The sequence below is a fragment of the Saccopteryx leptura genome, chromosome 9 (genome assembly GCF_036850995.1).
Source record: "Saccopteryx leptura isolate mSacLep1 chromosome 9, mSacLep1_pri_phased_curated, whole genome shotgun sequence".
Taxonomy (NCBI): Eukaryota; Metazoa; Chordata; class Mammalia; order Chiroptera; family Emballonuridae; genus Saccopteryx; species Saccopteryx leptura.
The window spans coordinates 35,461,452-35,468,375 of record NC_089511.1 but is presented as its reverse complement, the minus strand read 5'-3'; positions in this window follow the sequence as shown (position 1 = coordinate 35,468,375).

The following is a 6,924-nucleotide window of genomic DNA, read 5'->3' as shown; positions in this document are numbered from 1 at the left end:
CAGACAGACTCCCGCATGCGCCCGGCCAGGATCCACCCGGCATGCCCACTAGGAGGCGATGCTCTGTCCATCCAGGGCGTCGCTCTGTTGCGACCAGAGCCATTCTAGCGCCTGAGGCAGAGGCCACAGAGCCATCCTCAGCGCCCGGGCCAACTTTGCTCCAATGGAGCCTCGGTGGCAGGAGGGGAAGAGAGAGACAGAGAAGAAGGAGAGGGGGAGGGGTGGAGAAGCAGATGGGCGCTTCTCCTGTGTGCCCTGGCTGGGAATCAAACCTGGGACTCCTGCACGCTAGGCTGATGCTCTACCACTGAGCCAAACAGCCAGGGCCGCAACCGAGCTATTTTAGTGCCTAAGGCAAGGCCATGGAGCCATCCTCAGCACCCCAGGCCAACTTGCTCCAACCAAGTCATGTCTACAGGAGAGGAAGAGAGAAAAAGAAAGAGAAGGGAGAGGGAGAGGGGTGCAGAAGCAGACGGTTGCTTCTCCTGTGTGCCCTGGCCAGGGAATCGAACCCAGAACATCCACACACCAGGCCGACACTCTATCGCTGAGCCAACCGGCCAGGGCCTGAAACTTACATTTTAGCAAACACACTGAGAGCCCTCACCATGTTGTAGGCATTGTTCTCATGATCAGCATTAATCCTCCTGAGCACTGAGAGTCAGGTGCCAGCAGGCTGTCACCCCATCCTACAGATGGAGAAAGCACAGCACAGAGCTCCCCAGTCACCTGCCCAGACTCAGTCCCTGTGAGTGTGGACTGGGAGCTCCTTGTCTTGCTGTGCTCCTGTGGCCGTCATGCACAGAGAGGGGACAGGATGAGCAAGCTAAGATTCTGAAAGGGGAGAAAGAGGCTCGAGGAATGCTTCTTGGAGACGTCAGCAGTTGAGCTGACCCTTGAGACCTGGGCAGGGAAAACTTCACACTCCAGTGGCCTTCTTTTTCCTTGACAGTGAAAGTTGTCAGATTTAGCAAATAAAAATATAGATGCCCACATTGTGCATGGGACATGTTTATGCTAAGAAAAACTATTCATTGTTTATCTGAAATCCAAATTTAATTTGAACCTTGTATTTAATCTGGCAAACCTGAATTTGGGGAAAAAGAAGTTCTTCACACACCTTTTTGATTACGAGCTTATTAAACATTCCTACATTTATTAAGTATTAGGTGCCGCTCCAAACAACTAAGCATTATTAGAGTTCACTGTAAAGGGGACACATGAGAGGAAGTCCTCACTCTGCTCTGTCATTGTCCAGTGCCTGATACGGGAGATACTAGTAACTGCTTGCAGCTTGAAATATAGAAGAAACTATACTGCTTTTAAAGGAGCATGGCATTCTACATGACGTGGTTAAAAACCTGATCGTACAAAGGACGTTAAAATGAAAAGAGCACCTTCTTGCTACCGCTCCCCTCACTCACAAGGACCATTAACTTCTTTTACTGTTTCTTCTAGAAGTTACCAATGTCTCTGGGGAAAAAAATAGACTTTGCTGCTATTTCTTTTCTTGGTGACAATCTCTTATGATTCTTTGCCTGCCTGCTCTGTGTTTAAAGATGGTAATAAGTTTACTTAGAAGAAATTGGCTGGTTCCTGTGTGCAGGGTGGGGTGGGCAGAGGTGGGGTGGCACTTGAAAACATGACCTGCCTGGTTCCCGGTTATCCCGGCTGAGAAGTGTGTATATTTTAAATCTGCACTTGGGTTCACCTGAGGATGCCAGAACCCTCCCTCCACCCCTGTACCGTGGAGATGTTTTTTTCAGTTCCTCTGCAGATTCCTTTTGTGCCTCTAAGTAAGGCCTCTTAGCGTTCGCCACTCCTTCCACCAACTTTCACATGTTTACAAATTCCCTGCTTTGTTAGAGGGGTTTGTTGGTGCCCCTCCCCTTCCCTCCTGATAGTCTCCAGGCCAATTGGGGGTGAAATTTTTGACCTGTGAAAATTGGGGGTGTGGAGGAGGCAGCCTTTCTGGGGTGGGAAAAAAAAAACAGGAACAAAACCCAGCAGGAGGAGGAGAGCGGGGCTGAATGAGGGCAATGTAGTCTGGTGGAGAGCTGAGGCTTGCATGCCAATCAGCAGCCAAGCAAGGCCGGGACTGTCCAGGGTGAGAAGGTTGCGCTTTGCCAGGTGGAGGCAGTGGGGAGCCGTGAGGTCACGGCTCGGAAGACCTGCAGGTGGAGGCTTGGAAGGCCTGCAGGTGGAATTCAGGTGGACGGAGGGCAAGAAAGGGAAAGCAGAGGAGTAGGAGTGGGGAGAGGTGGGGGAAGAAAATGGAGGAGGAGAAGGGGGAAGAGAAGAAGGAAGAAGAAGAGGAGGAGGAGGAGGAAGTAGACCCAGGGAGGGGGAGCGAGCAGAGGGGGAAGGCAGGAGGCAGTTGCAGTCTGAGGCACAGTGAGTGACATCTGTGGCCTGGGTGCTGGCAGTGGGAATGGCGAGGCATCGCTGGGACACTGCAGGCATCCCTGTCTTGCCACAGCACAATCTCTCATGAATTGCCAGGTGCTGATGGACAGGCCTCACCTGATCCCAGGACGGGAGCGTGTGCCTAGCTCAGAGCAGAGCCAGTTGACAGAGGAATGCCTGCAGGTGGAGAGGAGTCTTCTAGCTTCGCAGGAGTAGGCCTTTGTTGTTACTAGAATTATTATTATGATGATGATTATTATTAGTGCTTGAGGAGTTGTGCATGTGTGTGAATATGATGCAGGAAAAAGTCAGCTGAAAGCTGAATGTGACATGTAATATTTTAAGCCTGGACCTGGGAACTGTGGGGGCTGGAAGTGCTGGCATTTCAGAAGCACACCCAGGGAGAGGTTTAGCTCTCAGCGCCACAGCACCTGGGATGAATCACTGGACCTCGTCCCTCAACACGTGCCTTCTCCTGTCGCTCTAGCAGGACTGCTGTGGAACAATGAGAGCTCACATCTCCAGCACGCTCACTGAGGGCTGGGCAGGCACTGTGCCTGGACCCCCGGTGTAGCAGCCCACTCTGTCTGCTCACTGCTTCTAATGGAGGAAGCACTGCCCTGCATTTTACAGAAGAGAGAGCAGAAGCTCAGAGAGGTGGCATTGATTATCCAAAGTTACGCAGCACTCCATGGCCAAGCTTTTCACCTGCTTACCTTTTTCACTATATTTTTTCTAGTCAGGTTCTAAAGGACTTGGGAGAATTTATAAGGAAATGCCTATGACAAGATTTAAAACCAGTGGTGGGATTCAAATAATTTAACAACTGGTTCTCTGCCCCAATGACTGTTTTAAGTATTAAAAAAGATATAACGAAAGGTAGTTTATTATTTCATGCACTTAATACTTAAATAAGAACAATAAAAGAGATACATAAAACTAGATTATAAGAGTTTTAAAATATTAGTGAAAAAATATTAAATAATACCTGACAAAAAAAAAAACAATAAAACTATTCTTTAAGGTATTTCTACATTACTTCTTGATTGGCACCCTCACTTGCAACTTTTTTCACCTATGAACATTGCTATAAGTGCTTAGAATACACTGTTGCACAGATGGGTGCTTAGAATACATTGTTGCACAGATGAACATTAAAAAAGAGTAAGGAAGAACATTAAAAAAGAGTAAGGAATGTAAATTTGTGATTTCCACATTGGGCAGCTGCCCAGGTGCCCACTTTAGAGAGAACCCTGATTACAAGTGCCATTTTAACAACTGGTTGGCCAAACTCAACAAAAAATTAGGTATTGGCTTTGCTAAACTGGTGTGAACAGGCTGAATTCCACCACTATTTAAAACCCTTAAGTGAACTTGCACACGAATGTTTATAGCAGCTTTATTCATAATTGCCAAAAGTTGGGAGCAAGCGCAGTGCCCTCCAATAGGTGAACATATAAATAAACTGTGCTACAGCCAAACAATGGAATAACATTTGGTGCTGATAAAACCTGAGCTATCAGCCCTGGCCGGTTGGCTCAGTGGTAGAGTGTCGGCCTGGTGTGCAGGAGTCCCGGGTTAGATTCCTGGCCAGGGCACACAGGAGAAGCGCCATCTGCTTCTCCACCCCTCCCCCTCTCCTTCCTCTCTGTCTCTCTCTTCCCCTCCTGCAGCCAAGGCTCCATTGGAGCAAAGTTGGCCCGGGCACTGACGATGGCTCTGTGGCCTCTGCCTCAGGTGCTAGAATGGCTCTGGTTGTGACAGAGCGACACCCCAGATGGGCAAAGCATCGCCCCCTGGTGGGCATGCCGGGTGGATCCCGTTTGGGCGCATGCAGGAGTCTGTCTGCCTCCCCATTTCCAGCTTCAGAAAAATACAAAAACAAACAAACAAACAAAAAAAACCCTGAGCTATCAAACCACAAAAACACATGGAAGAAGTTTGAAGGCATATTACAAAGTGAAAGAAGCCAATCTGAAAAGGCTGCATGCTGTATGATTTCAACACTATGACATTCTGGATAAGGCAAAATTATGGAGACCATAATAAGATCAGTGTTTGTCAGGGATTGGAGGAAGGGAAGGATGAATCGATGGAACACAGAGGATTTTCAGGGCAGTGGAACTACTCTGTATGATACCGTAATGGTGGACACATGTCATTATATATTTGTCCAAATCCATGGAATGTACAACACCAAGAGAAAACCCTCTGTAAGCAGTGGACTTTGGTTGTGTCTTTGCTGGGGTTGCCATAACTAGAATACCAGAGACTAGGTGGCTTAAACAACAAACACTTATTTTTCACAGTTTTGGAGGCATGGGAGTTTAAGATCAATGTGAGGGCCCTCTTCCTAGTTCTTAGACAGCCTTCTTCGTGATGTGTCCTCAAAGGGATGGGGCCAGGAAGCTCTGTGCAGTCACTTTTTATAAAGGTTCTGCCAGCATGATGTAATCTCTTCTCACAGGCCCCACGTCCTAACACCATGACACTGGGGATTAGATTTCAACATATAAATATTGGGGTGCCACAAACCTTCAGTCCATGATGATAATCATGTGTCAATGTAGTTTCAACCATTTCTACAACAGTATCACTGTGGTGCGGGATATTGATAGCAGGTGAGGTTGTGTTTGGGGCGAGAGAGGTGTATGGGAACTCTTTGAACCTTCCTCTAAATTTTGCTATGCAACTAAAACTGTTCTAAACAATAACGTTTATTTTAAAAGATCCTCAAGTGACCAAATGCAAACTTACATATATGATCAAGTTTGAAGCATTTGGGTTAAAATTCTAGATATCTGTTTACAAGAGAGGCAGCTAGTTTCTTCTAAGACATTGTTTTTATGATTTATTCATTTAAGTGCCTGGACTTTTGGGGGCACTTTTAATTTGAAAACCCTCTGTAAAAGAACTAAATAGAATGTCCTTTCCAAAACTGCCACTGGGGGAGATTGTCCTTGGTGTTTCATTATTAATGGGGGAATGTGCCAGCCTGGCCACTTGAGGGACTGGGACTGTTTGTTGGCTATCAGTTTGGTCTCTGCTCTGACCAAAGCTGGCTAACAGTGTGTCTTGCACATTTCTGCTGCTGGGGCCAGGTGAACTTGTATAAAATATTCTCCACAGATCTACTGTATTTTACTGACAGTGGAAAAGGATACCCAACCTCTCTGAGAGATTTCATTTTATAACCCCCTGTTGTCCAAAGCGATGCTTTAGACTCCTTTGGCAAGCCTGGTAAAAGACATGGCCACTTTCATATAGCACTGAGGCCTTTATATATTATATGTTAATTTCTTTATATATTAATGCTATGGATACCACCTGGGCATGCAGAGTTATGACCAGGAGCCACAGACTTGCAATAACCACATTGGGGTTACATCATGCTCTGTCCCTTCCTATTTGGGTGACTTTAGGAAATGTTCTTCAACTCCCTCCCTCCCTCCCTCCCTCCCTCCCTCCCTTCCTTCCTTCCTTCCTTCCTTCCGTGAGAGGAGGGGAGATAGAGAGACGGACTCCCACATGCACTCTACTGGGATCCATCTGGCAAACCCAAAAGTGGGTAATGCTCTGTTGTTCAGCAACCGAGCTCTTCTTAGCGCTTGAGGTGGAGGCCATGGAGCTATCCCTCAGCTCCTGGGGCCAACTCACTCCAATCAAGCTATGGCTGCAGAAGGGGAAGAGAGAGAGGCGGGGGGAAGAGAGAGAGAGAGAGAGAGAGAGAAGTGAGAGGGAGAGGGGTGGAGAAACAGATCGGTACTTCTCCTGTGTGCCCTGACCAGGAATCGAACCTAGATCATCCACATGCCGGCTGACATTCTATCACTGAGCCAACCAGCCAGGGCCATCAATCTCTTGAGTCTCTGTTTCCTCCTCTCTAGAATGCCAATCACATTTGCAGCCTAGGGTTCTCGTGGGGATTATATTTAGATAGGACCTTGCACGTAGCCCAGAGCCTGGCCCAGAGCATTGTTTATTACTGTTATTATGTTCTGATGAAAGCAAATGGGATAGGATCTGTGTTCTGTGTGACCTTGAATAAGTCACTGGAACACCTGGAAACTTATTTTTCATACCTGTAAAGTGGGTACTAAATGTTTTGTCTATTTCACGAGTTTGTTATGAGGACTGCATGAAGTATTGGATATATAATTTTGAAAAGCAGGTACTGTTTCTTGAGTGTTTATGATGCCCTACGCCTGTTACGTATAAAATCACTCAGAGGGAGTGGTTACTAGTAGCTGGTGCCCCACCCCTTGCTGGAGGGGGGGGAGGGGTTATCTTCTTAAAACTGACCCTCTTAGTTATGTCTGTAGTTAGACTGGAGGCAGGGAGGCCATGGGGTTGTCCATTCAGCCTCATCTCTTCCAACAATCCTTAGATTGCCTCAGCCTGTGTTGAATGAATGAGAGAACAAATGAGTGAATGCTGTAGATGAGCAAACGCCGGCTGCCACATTATTTTCAGTTTCCAAGAGATCCAGAGTCCACGGTAAAATATAAGGGGTGTGGG